At 40.0% G+C, this 16841-nt stretch overlaps 1 pseudogene across 1 annotated transcript; it reads left to right on the top strand.

The window, feature by feature from the left end:
- Positions 1-10596: 10596 nt before the first annotated feature.
- On the top strand, positions 10597-11018 carry LOC309813674 (oocyte-expressed protein homolog; annotated as a pseudogene). The gene has a single exon. The product of its transcript is annotated as an oocyte-expressed protein homolog (transcript).
- Positions 11019-16841: the final 5823 nt, after the last annotated feature.

Here is a 16841-nt window from a genome sequence, read left to right as displayed (position 1 = left end):
CTGGCACCAAAGGAGAAATAAAAGTTCATTAAATTGTACTTCTGGCTTTTACCAAAACCTTGAAGCTAAAGGGTCCCTTAGAGTTAGACTGGTTTAGTATCAACCCCTCATTTAATAGAAGTAGGAAAGTAAAGCAGAGAATGAGTGACTCGCCCAGGGCCACAAGCGAGTTAGCAGGAGGAAAGTGATGGAACACAGGACAGTCTGGCTGCAACATCTGCCTCACCACTCCCCTCCCCAGGCTGGTAGGGATGACTGGAGTAGTAGACCCCCTAGCCCACCAGTCAGTCCCATAGTCCCTCTCAAATCCACATGCTTGGTTGAAAGAGGAAAAAAAGAGGAGTTTTTAAAGTCAAAGTGACCGCATATCTCTGCTAGAACATCTTGGTTGAACCAACTTTAGGCTGAACATCAGGTATATAAGTAAGAAAAGAGATGAAAACTGAGAAAATAAGAAAAGGGACAATTCTCAATCTCCCATATTGTTTCTAAATCATGCAGCAGAATCCAGCCAACTGCCAAGGTGAGAGGCATACTGTGAAACTAGATTCCCCCCAAGCTCCCTGGACAACCTGCCTTTCCTTGTTCATTTCTCTTAAGGGAATGTGGAAAATTCCCTGGGATTTAGAAGCCTTTGACTCATCAACACATATGTCTGAGAATTTATTCTAAGATAATACACAGACAAGTACACAAGATTCATATAAAATGATTTTCATTGCAGCCTTAGATATTACAACGAAAACTGGAGAATTCTATTTTTTCAGGATATATTTTATTTGCCTCTGCAGCTTCTCTCAGCCTCATCTGGCTCTGAGACCCTTTGCTTTGCCTTGGCTATTGCTATGGCTGGCCCACTCTTCGAAGACGCATAGTAGCCCATCTCCTATGGCCAACCAGCCACACACTCACAGTCTCTGACTCTCCCGGTCACTTGCAAATTCCAATGGAGAAGTTCACTGTAGAACTTGAAATCTTGTTCAGCCAGTGGCTGCTAAAGATGCTGAGTGATGAGAGGGAGTGTGAGGGAGTCAACTTCCTGGTAAGGAAAACCTGGACCAGTGGAAGAGAGAAGAGAGGGGCTAACAGGGAAAGGCCTCTCCCTTCCTCCCTCCAAAACACTGTTCTGAGGCTTGACTTCTCCACATGGTCCTCCTGGGTACATCCTGCAGGACCAAGGAGATGTACCTACCAAGGAACAGGTGCCTCTTAGGGTCTCCTTGTGAAGCAAAGGCTTCCCACTTTCACTACTTCACGCATCTTTTCCTTCACTCTGGCTCCCCTGGGATTGCACCTTTCTTGTCTTGGGTTCTGTTTCATAGGGAACCTGGGTTAAGACAGATTGGTTTTGAACTTTGGTTTTAAAAATTGATGTTGTGAACAGTTGCAGTTAAAAATGATGACGCATACCTATATTCACTAGCTTGGAAAGAGTTCTGAGTGATATTTCTGGAGGGAAGTTAACCCTGTTTGTTTCTAGATAGATTTTGGACATTTTCTTTTTTTTAAACTATTATGGATTTATTGTTGCACTTGCTACAAGTATGTATTAAATTTATAAACAGAATAGTTTGGGGGAGTCCAATTTGTACACTAAAATGTTGCCAAATTTTTCATCACCATAAAATTTGCTCTAATGAATACATTTTAAAGATAAATACCTTATCAATGTCACATGTATATAGAAGTGATGTTTACATGTGTAAATAGATATATACATAGTGTATCAGTACCTAAACCATTTTTGAATGGAACTTTTTTATTAGGCTGTCCACTGACAAACTGCTTTACTCAGCTTCCAGTTTCAGAAATGCCACTGAATAATTGCCTATTCACAAAGAACAACAGTCTCTTTGTGAAACAAAGATTTTTGGCTTGCAGCCTTACAGACAGAGTTCACAGCACTATTATAACTGTTCATACACATTTGTCAAAAAAGGATGGTATCTGGGGTTAGTTCAATCAGTTCCCTACAGAATTCAATAATAAACTTCTAGCTAAACTTAGAAATGGTATTTTATTATTTACATGTGAAGTGAGTTTTTTGGGTGTTTTTTTTTTCCATTTAGGGTTTGTCAGCTGATTTAAATAAGCAACTTATACTGAGGAAAGCTTTTATCCAAGTGAGCAAGCCAAATGGAAAAATGCAAAACCAAATAAAAAATGCTAAAAAATAAAGATGTTGCCCAATTCTGGACCCAAATGAATTAGGAAATAGATTATCCAATGGTTCATGATTCTAAATTCAAATATGGTGCCAATGTACAGAAATAGTATGGGAAAGATGTTACAGAGGAGTCCGAATCAACTCTGAAGTATCATTTTCTGTGGGGAAGAGAGGATGAAGAAATCATTAAAAGCAATGGCTAAGTTAAAAGACATCTTCTAACACACATGTCCCACACCTGGTAAGATATGTAATTAAAAGGGGTATGTGGATAACAACATGAAATACAGGGTAAAGAGAAGAGTCATTATTTCAAGCCTATCACCTGAAGTCACTAGTGCCCCCTCATTCTCCTTCTAACTGGATTCTGGAGTTTCGTACACATTCTTCTTGCAGTACCTAAAGTTCTCTGAAGCTCAGGGCATCCAACTCACTTGGTCTGTTCTCTCCTGTCCTGTCTTCCAGGCTCCATCTGTGGCCCAACAGTGACGATGCTAAGGAAACTCCCTCATCCAGGTCTCACTTCTCATGTTCACGGTGGAAGTTGAACTTCCTTAGCTTTGTGGTATATTCTTCCTGTTGCCATTTCTGGCATCAGTCTGGTCACTTCTAAAGGTAGTCTACTGCCTCCTGAGAAAAAGAAAGCTTTTTTCTCAAGCATTTCAACACTGCTGTAGGCCCCAGGAAAATCACGTTCCCATTCTGCTTAGATGCACCTGGAGCCCCGAAGTAGCACTCTCCCGACTCCTTCTGTTCCCAGTCTACCATCTTCACCCTTTTATAGGATGCTCAGTCACACACCCGGCCATTCATTCGACAAGCCTTTTCAGAGCACACTGGAGTCACTGTGCTCAGTTCTAGAAATTTCATGGTGAGCAAAACCAGAAGCAACAACCTCAGGCCTCCTGGAGCACCCCTTCTAGTGAGAGAGGAGACATGGACTGAATCATCCCCAAATGCAGAATTATATAAACTCTAGTAAGGGTTGTGAAGGTAAGTTCCCAAAAGCTAATAGAGCATGTAATGAGGATACTGATTTATTCTGGCAGGATCAAGAGGCATGTCCAAGGAAGTCATCTAAGCAAGTATACTCACATTGATATCCAAAGAAGTTTTCTCGGCAAAAAGAAGGAAGGTGCCAAGCAGAAGGAAGAGTTATTGTCAAGTTTGTGACATCCTCAGTGAATGAAAGAATTTTGGTATTTTGGAGCTAAGAAAGCTTGAAAGGTTAGGAGGTACATACATTCTACTAATTCTGGCCAAGACGTTAACGGTGAAAAGTGTTTATCGCCCTCCCCACTCCCTCAAGCGCCTCAGTCCTGGAGCTGTCCACTGCAACATGCTCCAGCTCTTTTCTTTCAAGAGGCCCAACCAGGAGGCTTTACCTAAGCACAGGCTCCAGGGTCCCAGCCAGACAATATTATGACCACAGAATGAACCTCTTTCTGGTATAGTACCTTGTATGCAACTTTATAGATGGCAAAGTGTAATCAGTAAGGATCCTAGCAGTAAGGGATGGGGCAGTGTGACTGGCAAGAGCGGAGAACTGTTACCATTCCCAGGCCAGAGGGAGCTGGGAAAAGACTGGTTTCTAGAATGTGAACAGATGGAGAGGCTACCTGACCAGAGACAGCACCTTTGAGAATGGGATGCAGCCCACCTGTGGTTACACCTCAGGCAGGCACCTGGGGGGAGGAAGAGTCCAACCTCTCTCTCCTCCCACCCTCTGAGCTCTTGTCCTTGCTGGAACTCAATGAGAGCCGGAGGGCAAGGACACCCACATGGATCATCCCCCCAGGACACAGAGCAGAATGGAGAACGGGGGATAGGCAAACCAGGTGACCTAGTCAGGAGGGTTCAAGCATAGTGCCCCAGTTTCAAATATTTGAGGTGCCACTAATAAAGTCCATTCATCTCTAGGTGCCTCAATTTCCTCATCTTTAAAATGGAAATGATGACAATAATACATTGGTTTGCTTTAAGCATTCATAAAATGTTTAGTGCCTGACACCTGGTCAGTGCTTATAAATGTTCTTACAGAAGAATGTTTATATATGTTTTTACAGAAGAAACTGAAGTTCACACAAGTGACTTACTCAAGCTCCTGCTGTCAGAAGGGGCACAATCAAAACCAGAATCCAGACCTTATTGTTCTTGTCTGAACACTCTTATATCTCCTTTAAGCTGTGTCTTCCACTCTCTTCTTCAGAATCAACAGAATAATTACTAAATTGACTAATAGTTAATTCTGTAAGCACATGCTGAATCTTAGTGCTGTTTGTTAACTTGGGGGATATTTGCATTTTCTCCCAACTTTATTGAGATACAATTGACATATGACATTGTGTAAGTTTAAAGTATACAACCTATTGATCTGATACACTTAGGCATTGCAATAGTGTTAACTCACATCTCCATCTCAAAGCACAATTACCATTTCTTTTTTGTGGTATGAACATTTAAGATCTACTCTCTTAGCAACGGTTGATCATACTTTTCAAAAATTTATTCACAGAGGACAGGAAAATGTTTCTCCTATTCTCTGTAACTTAATGCAAATAGGAACCTGTACCTTCACAACCGCATAGAGAAGAGGAAGAGAGAACAGCTCTGTCCTCCTCTCTGTCCACCATGTGAGGACATAATGAGAAGGCAGCTGTCTGCAAGCTAGGGAAAAGGCCCTCATCAGGAACTGAATCTGCCGGCACCTTGATCTTGGACTTCCCAGCCTCCAGAAATGTGGGGAATAAATGTTTGTTGTTTAAGCCATCCAGCTATTTTGTTATGGCAGCCTAAGATAACTAATACAAGATCTTCTGTCCATTTTAAATTGGAATATTTATCTTTTTATTATTGAGTTGTAAGAGTTCTTTACATAGTCTAGATACAAGTCCCTTTGCAAACTGTCACTTTCATCTAAGATGCCACCATCTCTCGTTTGGACTAATTACTCCATCTTCCTGCTTCTACTTTAAATCTCTGTATTGCATTCCCCACACAGCAGTCAGAGTAATTAATTTTAAATATATATCAGACTGTGTCATTCCTCTGCTCAAAATCCCTTACAGCTTCTCTTCTGATCCAGAATAAAATCCAAAGTCTTTACCATTGCGGACAAGCCCCAGCCGATGTTGCCTCTGAGCCCTGCTCAGTCTTTATTTCTCCCTTCTTCCCATGGCTTACCCTGCTCCAGGCACAGTGGTCACTCTGCTCTTTCCTAAGCAGGCCAAGCGAGCTACCACCTCTGAGCCTCAGTACTTGCTATTACAATAAGAAGCCAGTCAAGAGAAACTCAAGAGAAAGTATTGTAGGCAGAGGGCAGGTCTAGAACAGTTAGGCTCAAAGTGAGACTGACATGTCCAAAGAACAAAAAGATGTCTAGTGTGGATACAGCAAGTGGAGAAGAGGCAGTAGGTGACACAGATGGAAAGTTCAGTAAGGCTTTGTAAGGCAGGGTAAGGACTCGGGATTTCACCACAAGACAATGATGGGAAACCACTGGAGGTTTTTAAGCAGGAGAGTAACGTCTGACTTCAGTTGTAAAAGCATTGTTCAGGATGGGTAGACAGTGGCCACAAGCTTGGAGGCAGGAAGAAAATTAGGATGCTTTACTCTTACCCACTCAAACGTCTCCACTCTACTCCCACCTAGTCTTCTTCTACTTACGCAGATTCTCTGCCCTACATACTCTTCATTTTCCCCAGATGCAAGCTCTTCCATGAATGAATGATTGAATGAATGAACGAGTTTGCATCTTAACATAAATATACCAAAGGAGCTTATTCACATTCAAGAAGCACTTAGTGAGCATTCAAAAAATTTTGAAAGGCACAGTACTCTGCTGTGGTTAGTATACACGTGACCAAGACACTCTCCTTGCCTTCAAGAAGCTTTTTTAGTTCATTGAGGAGGACACTACACCTGTATCTAAAACACCAGCAAGAAGGGTTACAAGTAAGAGTTACAGGTAAAGTTCTATAGAGAGTTCAAAGGATTGGATGATCACTTCCAGGTAGAAAAATCACAGAAAATGTCCTATTTGAATAGAGTAAGACTTGAATAGGTGAAAATGGTTAGAAAGTGCATTTTAGGTCGATGAAAAGAAACTGATGTAGAATCTGGGAGCAGAATAATATTAAAGATCACTTAGTCCAAAACTGATTTTCCATGAGTGTATCAAATTATTTTATGGTCAATCACAAATATAGAGAACAGACTTGGTTGCCGGGGGAGGGGAGTGGGGGAGGGAAGGATTGGGAGTTTGGGATTAGCAGATGCAAACTATTATATACAAGGTGGATAAACAACAAGGTCCTACTGTATAGCACAGGGAACTATATTCAATATCCTGTGATAAACCATAATGGAAACGAATATGAAAAAGAATATATATGTATAACTGAATCACTTTGCTGTACAGCAGAAATTAACACAACATTGTAAATCAACTATACTTCAATAAATTTTTTTTAATGATTGTACGGTCAAACAAGTACTCTTTCAACGTCACGCTTTCCCGTAAAACCATATATGCAGTTTGGTAATGAGACTGCTACACTGAAGAGCCACAAAATTGTGGTGTAAACTTCCAGGTTATGGCTGGACCAGTGATAAAAATACATATAACAGTCAGGCGTGGAAGAGAAAACGTCTGGACTATTTGTGAAAGTCTGCTCCATCTACCCCATAATATTTCTGGTGCTCTTCTATCTGTTCTTCTCTCTACGGAATCTACTTTCATGCTTGTATAAAGAGAGCTGATGAAATTTAACTTCTGCTTGTCTTGGAAGCTGAGCTAAGTCAATAATAAACATGTACTTTGGAATTTTGTCTATTTGAACATTCACAACCTGCTGCTAGACTTTTAAAAAATCTCAGAAGTTTTAGGCTAGTATAAAGGAAAATCATTATGATATTCACCAGAGAGAAAAAAATCATTGATTTTTAAACTATGAGTTGACAAAGTCAATAGAGTATGTTCAAAGAAAAATCAGTGAGTTGCTACAGTTGTGGCTCAGTAACACTGGACTTGAACATGGACTGATAATGAGTATTTATCTTTAACATTCACATGAAGATCGTGTCTGCAAACCTCAGCAGTTTCAGGATACTGCCAGATAAAGATGTTTTCATTTACGTTTCAATTTTCACTGCTTAATCGCATCCCTTACGGATCAAGGATGCATACATTTTCAGGGCTAGAAGATTAGGCAGAAAAGTCATTACAATTCTTTCTGTGTCCAGTCTGGGTTGACAAGAAGTCCTCGGCGTTTTTTTCTGACAGTGTTGCTTTGGAGACAACAAAAAGTTAAATCAGAGATATGGGGATATATGTTTATGTATAGCTGATTCACTTTGTTATACAGCAGAAACTAACACACCATTGTAAAGCAATTATACTCCAATAAAGGTGTTTAAAAAAAGTTAAATCAATAAGTATTCCAAAGTCAATCCTTTATACCTAGCATATCAGTAAGTATGGGTATTAGGAAAAAGTAAAAGAGGTAGTTTCTGCCTTCAGGAAATGTACACAATTGTTGGAAAGTTTATGTGTGTATCTATATACTATGAGAAAGAGCCAGAATGAGAGAAAGAGAGACATGGAAGCAAAATATAGACAAATATTTAACAAAATAGAGCATTTGTACTACAGACATTAGGAAGGGAGAAGAAATTGTGAGCAGGAGTTAATCAGAGAAGGCTTCATAGAGGAGAGGGTAGGATTCAAGTAGTTATAGTAGAGAAGAGAAAGTATTCCACATAAAGAGAATGGCACAAGCAAAGACACTAAGATATTCCCTCCTTTTTTATTAATCCACTCAACATTTATTAAGCACTTCGCACCAGGACTGCTAACCAGTAGTTTCAAAGATGAGCTGAAAGATGAAACCATGCTCTCTCCCTTCACAGGAGTGGCTTAGGAGCCATTCAATCTTCTAACCCAGTATCTGCTCTGCAATCAGATTTTTTGAACGTTTATCAAAAGGTTGAAGCTTCTGCTACTTCCTCAATGCATCTTCTTTTTTTTAAAACCCTCTATCCAGTTCACCTGTATTCTCATATCTTTCATGAGATTATTTTCCACCTGCTGCTCTCACAGTCCACAGCATTAGCTGTCCTGGGAGCAAACACTAGAAACCCAGCCGAGATGTATGGGTTGATGAAGCTCAGCAATGAAATGACCCATAACCAGAGCCACCCAAGTTCAGTTAAAGGATGATTGTGATTTGGAGCAGCCAAGGACCACTGCCATCTGACAGTGGGGAAACTGACTCCTTGGAGAAAATCAGGATAATGACCTGCCAGCCCCTGCCAACTGAAACTAAGTGTGGGCAGATAGAATCAGACTCCTCTCCCTGCCCTGAACCCTGAACAGTTAGGCTCACATCCATTCCAAGAGCAAGGGCAGCTCCAGAGAACACTGTGAAATGGGTCTTTGGTCATCGGTGCGCTATTACTCTCTTATTTGATTCTCCTTTAGAGGCTCCTTCTCTGTCCAATCCTCTGTTTCTTCAGGCCAGCCACAGGCTTCCCAGAGCCTCCTCCCCAAAGTGGGTGGACTTTTCCTTTGCCCACATAGAGGCATGTGAGCATGGCTGGAGATAATCAAGTAACTGGACAGGTCAGTTTCTGTATATTCATCATAACCTTCTACTTCAATAGGAAAATAGAAGTCATCTCCCCTTCCCACCATGAAATTCCCCACCCACCTGCATATACATGTTCATCATCTCCTCTCCTACCATTTCAACACAGAGTTGTTAAGAGTATGGAGTTAGACTACAAAGGTTCAAGGCCTGGCTCTACCACTTAGTAGCAATGTGATCTTGGATAAATTGTTTAGCCTCTCTGAGCCTCAGATTCCTTGAGAGTAAAACAGGGGGAATTTTAGAACCACCTCATCAGGTTATTGTGAACTTATAAGGGAAAGCCAATGACCATTACAGTGATCCATAAAGCAAACTCTAAGTTTATTTATTTGCCAGGCAAGGGAACATGCACCAGTGAAGAAGTTCACTGAGGTAGGGAGGGAGGTGTATATATAAATAAATAAAGGGGCAGGTGGGGCTCACAGTGGTTATACTAATTAAGAATAATAAGTAGGAATGTACTCTTATTCAGAGGACTAAATTGTTTAATCCATGGTAAAGCATTTGAAACATTGCCCGGCATATAAGAAACCCTCAAAAATGCTACCTTTCATTATTTATTACTAAACTGTTCTGAATCTTGTTCTCTCACCATCTCAGGGATTTTACTCTTGAATTTTCAGTTCTCTCTGTCTCTACTGGAACATTCCCGTTAGCATTCAAATATATTCTACAACCTCCATACATAAGCCTTCTCTCTTACTTAGTAAAGATGAAGATGGAATCTTAAATTCAATGGTGAAAAGATAGATTTATATTATAAATGATTTGGAGAAAACAGGGAGCCATCTAAAAATAAAACCAAAGTTGTATCTGTACTTCCCACTTTACACGAGGAAAATCTTCTACTGGATCAAAGATCTCAGTTTAAATAATGAAACTATAAATACACTGTAAGAAATCATGAGAGAATTCTTTAATAAACTCAGAGTGGGAAAAGCCTTCTTAACTATGACACAAAACTCAAGGGCCATAAACAAAAAGATTTATAAATTTTTTTTTTTTTTTTTGGCCGCACCGCATGGCATGTGGGATCTTAGTTCCCTGACCAGGAATTAAACCTGCACCCCCTGCAGTGGAAGCGTGGAGTCAACCACTGGACCGCCAGGGAAGTCCCAAGATTTATAAATCTGACAATATAAAAATCAAACATTTCTGCAAGGCAAAAGCCACCATAAACAAATTCAAAAGACAAACAACAAACTGGGAAAATAAATTCCAAAGATAAACAACAAACTGGGAAAACACATTTACATCGTTATATTGCAAACAACGGGCTACTTTTCCTATAGCATGTAAAGTGCTAAGAAAAAAAAAACAATAACTTGGGGCTTCCCTGGTGGCGCAGTGGTTGAGAGTCCGCCTGCCCATGCAGGGGACATGGGTTCGTGCCCCGGTCCGCGAAGATCCCACATGCGGCTGGGCCCGTGAGCCATGGCCGCTGGGCTTGCGCGGCCGGAGCCTGTGCTCCGCAACGGGAGAGGCCACAACAGTGAGAGGCGGCCCGCGTACCGCAAAAAAAAAACAAACAATTACTCATTTTTTTGAATGGACAACAATCCCCAAAAAAGGAAATACAAATATCTTTTAAACATAACAAGATGTTCAATCTCACTCATAATGAAAGAATACAAATTAAAATTATCCAGAGCTACCATTTTTCACTTACCAGATTAGCAAAGGTCAAAAGCTAGATAATACTCTGTGTTAATGAGGTTATGGGGAAAGAAAATCCCGCGAGAGCTGCTCGCCCCTTACCCACGGGCTGCCGGTTCCAGCATGGTCCACGACGTGGGCGCCACCGAGGCTCTGGGGGACGGCCTGCTGGGGTTCCCACTTCCGCCGCCACGGATTCGCTCCCAGCCGTGGTGGTTTCCTGTGCAGTAGCTGAGGAATCCGCTGGTGTTTTCTTTGGAGGCGTGGCTGGCCGACTCGATCTTCGGCCCAGACCGAGCCGTGGTTCCGGAAGTAGGTGGATGAGCCAGGCCCTGCTGACGGTGGACGCAGTTCATGCCGGGGAGTTGGTGGAAATCACCGTCTTCGGGCGGCCGACTGTCCAGCGCTTTGTGATGAGCGTGCTCCTGATCCTGGCGCCGAGTCACCGGGAGCAGCACGCCCGAGCTGAGAAGATGGAACAACTCGAGGAGTTCTTGAAGGGCTAGGCACCAGGCCCCCAGGTCCCCCAGCGTCCTGTTGCGTAAGTGTTGTCAGGAGCATGAGAACAGTTCTCCTTCTGCTACTAAAGTTCAAGAGAAGCAAATATCCTTAAATCTATGCATTTATTTTTTTCCTGTATTTTGATGGATAGTGGTTTGATTATTTTGCTGCTGATTATTATTTTGCTGATTAATTTACATTCCTATGAGCAATGGTTATTGCTCATAGGAATGTAAATTCGTGCAACTATGAAGGAGAGTTTAGCACTATCATCCAGAATCATAACTGTTCATCCCTTTGATCCAGCAAATTCTTTCATTTATTTATTTGAATTTTATTTTTTTTATACAGCAGGTTCTTATTAGTTATTTATTTTAAACATATTAGTGTATATACGTCAGCAAATTCTACTTAGAGAAATTTATCCTGCAAATTACACATACACACACACACACACTTCCAAAACAACACATATATAAGGTTATTCATTGCAACATTGTTTGTAAGTTAAAAGCATTAGAAATAAGTGTGTCCTCCATCAAAAAGAGTTAAATAAACTTTGGTGCATTTGCACAAAGAAATAAGATACCAGCTTCTCCTCTGCCCAGCCTGTGAATGTCAGCTTTCCTCTACACTCAGTCCCAGGTCTTCTTCATTCTCACTCTCAGTAGTGTCTCCCATGCCATGGCTTTAAATGTCTTCATAGAAAATAGCTCATTTCAGAAACCTAATCGTCATCTTTGTTGTTTCACTCTCCCACATTCCCTTCACCAAATACCACTAACCCAGCTCAAAAATATTTTAAGAGTTTTTTAAACAGCTTTATTGATGTATAACTGACATGAAATAAACTGCCCATAATTAAGATAAAATAGGTGTATTATTTAATTAGTTTTGACACAGGTACACTCTGAAAACTATCACCACAATCAAGATAATAAACAAATCCATTACCCCCAAAAGTTTCCTAATGCTCCCTTGGAATCCTGCCAGCCCACCCCCCCATCACCCCATACTCCCATCCCCAAGCAGTAACTGATATGCTTGCTGTCACTATAGCTCATTTTGCACTTTCTTGAATTTTAAATAAATAGAATCATACAGTATGAACTCTTTGTCAGACTTCTTTCATGCATCATAATTATTTTACAATTCATCTACATTGTTGTATGCATTAATAGCTCATTCCTTTTTTTGCTGAGTAGTGTTCCACTGTATGGAAATATCACAATTGTTTAAACTCACCTATTGATGAACATTTTTGATCCTTTCCACATTTAGCTATTACATATCAAGTTGTTATGGATGCAAAAATATATTTAATCCATCCAGTTCCCTTCATTTGAAAAAAAGTAATATGTCTCTTCTATTTTTAAAAAATTATTTATTTATTTATTTGTTTGTTTGTTGCGCTGGGTCTTAGTTGCAGCATGTGGGATCTTTAGTTGTGGCATGCGAACTCTTAGTTGCAGCATATGCAATCTAGTTCCCTGACCAGGGGTCAAACCCCGGCCCCCTGCACTGGGAGTCTTATCCACTGGACTGCCAGGGAAGTCCCTCTTCTTTCTATTTTTAATGCCTCACTTAGTCTGCAATTATCTCTAATGAGTAGATGTAAGGTTCCTTAACTGATCTTTTATCTTGTACCTTTCATCCTACCCAATTCATTCTCCATCCTACAACTACAGTTATCTTCAAAACATATGAGTGCACAGTCCTTTCTTATTTAAAGTCCTTCAATGACCACCACTCTCCACTCTCCTCCCACCCACCGAATATACTAAGAATAAAACCCAAACTCCATAGCCTAAAGACAATCCAACCTGCCTTACCCAACCTATCCTCTTTAACTTCATATAGTACCACCATCTCTCATGGTTATGCTTCTTGACCTACATGATCTTTCCCTCATTTCCTCAGAATAAAATTAAGGATTATAAAACAACTACCTAAATTTCCTCCTGCTCTTGAAGAGGTTACAGTGAGGTGGATTGACCCATTTAAGAAGTGAAGCAAGGAGTCTTTGATCTAAGGAAGAAGGAAAATGAACAAGGCCAAAAACTATGCAAGTCCCTGATGCTGATGGTCAAGGTGCTAAAAGGCAAGTCCAGGTGGGTCACCAAGTCTTTTCATAGATAAAGGCCACAGAGAAGCAACCCAAAATAAAATATGTACAACTGAAAACAGCAGTATGAAATATGAAATTTAAAAAGATGAAAATTATTAGTAATGATTACTGATATGGAATACAGACAAGGGAAATCTAATATAAAAACAATTGATATTCCTAAAGAAAAGAAGCAAATGGTAAGACAAAAAGTTCTGAAAGATTTCATTACAAAAAGAGAAGACTTAAACCACCAGAAAATTTTTCCCAGGAAAATCAAAGTGTAATTTTGTGTCCAATCAATTGTACTTGAAACATAAAGGTAAGAAACAGACTTTCTCAAATAAGCAACGGTTCATGAAATTTAGTGCTCACAAGCTCTTTGAGAGTCATCCAACATCAAAATACAGCAAGCCGAAAGACAAATGAAAATAAAGAAACTAGAAATGGAGGTTCCATGGCCAATGAATGGTGGGTCATTAAACTCATTCAATGGTTTAAAGAAAAAGCAGTGCTGTGAGAATTATGTTTACAGGAGAGAGCAAATTTATGAATCTTGATAAGGTAAAAGTAAAAATAGGCTTACCAGAAATGTGGTCTTGAAGGGATGAGGTAAGGATAGCGTCAAGTTTCTCATCTTCAGAGCAGGAAGTCCATAGATACTGTTCAAATGGAAGTCTTTTGGGTTTTTTGTTTTATAAATTTATTTTATTATTTATTATTTATTTATTTATTTTTGGCTGTGTTGGGTCTTTGTTGCTGTGTGCAGGCTTTCTCTAGTTGTGGTGAGCGGGGGCTACTCTTCGTTGTGGTGCGCGGACTTCTTGTTGCAGTGGTTTCACTTGTTGCAGAGCACAGGCTCTATGCGCACGGGCTTCAGTAGTTGTGGCACGTGGGCTCATTAGTTGTGGCTCGCGGGCTCTAGAGCACAGTAGTTGTGGCGCACGGGCTTAGTTGCTCCGCCGCCTGTGGGATCTTCCTGGACCAGGGCTCGAACCCATGTCCCCTGCATTGACAGGTGGATTCTTAACCACTGTGCCACCAAGGAAGTCCCTTGTTTTTTTTTTTTTAAGTGAAAGAATCTTCTGAAATTTTAGACTTTTAGGAAATAAAATTGCTTGATATGAAGAAATTCTTATTAATCTGAGGTTGAGCAGTTCTGTCAATTTCATTTGTTTTTCTCCTGTTAAATTCAAGTAAAGAAAAATTGAATGCCTTTTATTTTTGAAAAGCATTTATAATGAGATCCTTTTTTAAAAAAATAATTTTATTTATTTATTTTTGGCTGCATTGGGTCTTTGTTGCTGTGCACGGGCTTTCTCTAGTTGCAGCAAGCGGGGCCTGCCCTTCATGGCAGTGTGCGGGCTTCTCATTGCAGTGGCTTCTCTCATTGTGGAGCACAGGCTCTAGGCGCACAGGCTTCAGTAGTTGTGGCACACGGGCCCTAGAGCGCAGGCTCAGTAGTTGTGGCACACAGGCTTAGTTGCTCCGCGGCATGTGGGATCTTCCTGGACCAGGGCTCGAACCCGTGTCCCCTGCATTGGCAGGCAGATTCTTAACCACTGTGCCACCAGGGAAGCCCTCCGAGATCCTATTTTTATAGAATTATATCTATGCACACATAAGGATACATATAAAGAGAGATGATGACAAAGATCTTGTCTGCCAAAAGGTAATGATGATTATTTCTGGGTAGTTGATAGTGGGTTTTGTTTTGCTTGTTTTTTTGTTTTTTACTTTCTTCTTTAACTTTTCTATAGTACTTAATTTTTTGTGGTAAGCATGAATCAGTTTACAAAACCCATACTTTTTAATAGGGTGTCTGCCTTCTGAGCTATCACAGGGTATGGCTGGAAAGAGGGAAGTTGACCAGAAGGCCCACTGATCATGGGTCTCACACTTTACAAAGACAAAAACCTCAGATTTTTCAATGTTCTCTCCAAAATGAATATGCACATATTGTAACTGAGATACACTGACAAAATTAAATGTTTAAAACATAGCACATTTTCTTCTTTTTAAAATTATACCTGGAGCTTCAAGATGTCCATGCCTCTTTCACACCCTGAGAAGCCCTGCATACATTATTCAAAGTTAAGAAATGCCAATTTAACACAATGGGAAGGATAGGACCCAGAGGAGGAATCCTGGTTCTCTCTTCTACATCCTAGATTATGCCCAGTTTTGAGCTTTCTACCAGGCGAATACTATGCAATCCTGATACTGTCATCTACAGAGCTGCAAGCATTGAACAAAACTAGTCCTGGTTAGGTAATGCACAGATCTCTTTGTGTTATGATGCTCATAGCTGATTACTTGCTTAGATTTGGCTTGACTTTGGTCTGCCTTTGATCTGATCACTCAATTCCTAATTTTACTACTTGACTTCAGCAAAAGCTCACTGCTTTTCTTACTAGATCTATGATTAAATTATCCACATTTTTTTTAACTTACATCACATCTATGGGTATCAGTTCCTACTTATTCCTTGCCTCACTGTTTCTTAACCCCTAGCTGGCTGTAGTAGTGTGATATTGGACAAAATGGACCAAGAAAGCAGTGCAACTCACTTGCTTATTAAAGTTTCTATAACAGTGAAAAGTGAAAAGGATTCATGAGAGTGTTGAGAAATTCTGGCCAGATCAACATCCAGGTTGATGAAACTGAGTACCTCATGGGAAGCTGGTCCTGGGACTCATGGGTTCTCCCTGCCCGTAAGGTGTGATAGAAATAGTTTTAGAAATAGAAATAGAATCAAGTGATCAGATCAAAGGCAGACTTACCCTACAAGGAATCATAAAGAGACTCCTTCAAATGAATGAGGTAAAAAGACCTTAGACAGTAACTCTAATTCTCACAAAGCAACAAAGAGCACCAGTAAAGGTAGCCACATAGGTAAATATATATAAAAGACAGCATAAGTTTATCCTTGTTAGTAACTTTTTCCTTCTATATGATTTAAAAGACAGATGCAAAAAGCAATAATTATAAAAATGTTGATGGGCTTATAATTCATAAAGATGTATAGTTGTAGGACAATAGTAACATAAAGAAAAGAAGAGAAAAAGAGTGATACTGAAGTAGAAAAAAAATTAGAGAAAATAAATAAAATACAATAAATCCTAACTCTGCTAGTTGTATAATCTTGAGCAATTTTTTTACCCCATCCTGAGTCTCAGTATTCTCCATACAGAGTGTAATATTTACCTTATCCTTAAGTAAAATAATGTTTATTTTACAACCTTGTTGAATGGATTAGTGAAAACAATTTTCTGGAAACATTTTGCACAGTGATTTGCACAGGTGCTCAATAAATGCTAAACTGCTTCTTCTGAGTAATGGGTACTTGGCAGTTTATTATACTACTTTCTCGACTTTTCTGTATCTTGAAAATTTTTTACAGTAAGAAAAAAATTTTTGTGCCAGCTTCATTCCTTTTATGGTCTTTTCTTTGCTTTCTGATTTAACCTATAATTTGATGAATGAGCCTAGAGAAAGAGGAGGTTAATTCTAAATGACTAAGTTATCTCCACAAGGATTTTCTTAGGGGATGCAAGCAGATGAAACATGAATTAGGAAGTTCTCAACTCCACTTTGCACAGAGGTATGTCACATAAATTTAAAATGCAAAAATCCAGATTAACGAAGACAGTTGTTTGTCTTTGTCCCCATCCTCTGGGACAGCCACCAGTGATACACACTTTGTGGTCTCCATGTCTTTGTGTAATCTCCAACCTGGAAGTGTGGGCTGGATCTAACA

The sequence above is a fragment of the Mesoplodon mirus genome, assembly GCF_964341445.2.
Source record: "Mesoplodon mirus genome assembly, chromosome: 12".
Lineage (NCBI taxonomy): Eukaryota > Metazoa > Chordata > Mammalia > Artiodactyla > Ziphiidae > Mesoplodon > Mesoplodon mirus.
This window is presented reverse-complemented; position numbering and strand designations above follow the sequence as displayed.